The sequence below is a fragment of the Arachis ipaensis genome, chromosome B04 (assembly GCF_000816755.2).
Source record: "Arachis ipaensis cultivar K30076 chromosome B04, Araip1.1, whole genome shotgun sequence".
In the NCBI taxonomy this organism is placed as follows: Eukaryota; Viridiplantae; Streptophyta; class Magnoliopsida; order Fabales; family Fabaceae; genus Arachis; species Arachis ipaensis.
In genome coordinates this window covers 21956434-21957322 of record NC_029788.2, presented here as the reverse complement: position 1 = coordinate 21957322, position 889 = coordinate 21956434, and positions in this window count along the sequence as shown.

Below are 889 nucleotides of genomic sequence, written 5' to 3'. Positions count from 1 at the left end.
ACTGACTAAAAATATTAATTAATATAAATTAAAATTGTTGACTTAAAATTTTTTTTTTACTAAAATAATATTCGGAAGACTTAAATGATGATAGAAAAGATCAAGAAAGAAAAAAAAGTCTCCTAAAAGTAGTAAATATTTCACATGTCATCCCTTGCGTTTGCTAGATTCTTAGTTGATATTTATGATTGGACTTTTTTTTCAAATATTTACTAATATTTCTTTCTTTTGCGATCCTTTTTGTCTCTGCTAAAACATTTTACAAAAATGATATATGTACAAAAAATTCATTTATCAAATCAATTATTATGTATTGTATATAAATATATGTGTTGTTTAACTTATTTTTAACATGTTTTTTATATTTTGATATGTATTTTATATATGTCGATAACTGATTTTATACTTAATTTTAATGTACATGTATTATGATTGAATATTTTAAATACCATTAAAAATATAAAACAAATAAATATTTAATTTTCAACAATTAAATATAATATAAGTAATTAATTTTGATTAAAAATTTATCTTTTATTTACTCAAAAATATATAACCACCACTAGAATAATAGGAGAAATGATATATGTAAAGCTATCTAGTAAGAGAAGTTGGCATATACGAGAGTGAGAAAAAAAAAATAAATTTAAGCATGTAACTTTTCATGGCAATGCATAAACGACTAAATTTAAAACAAAATTCACGCATTTTATACTGTAGTTTATTTATATAAAATTTCTTTAGACTCACCATGTATAAAAATTAAATTCATATATCAATTTCTAGCCCAATTAAAATTATCCTTAGTGTTATACACACGGTGAGTCTAAGAGTAAGCCTTTTTTATTATTTAAATCGTTGAATAATATCTTATACATCATGATTTTTC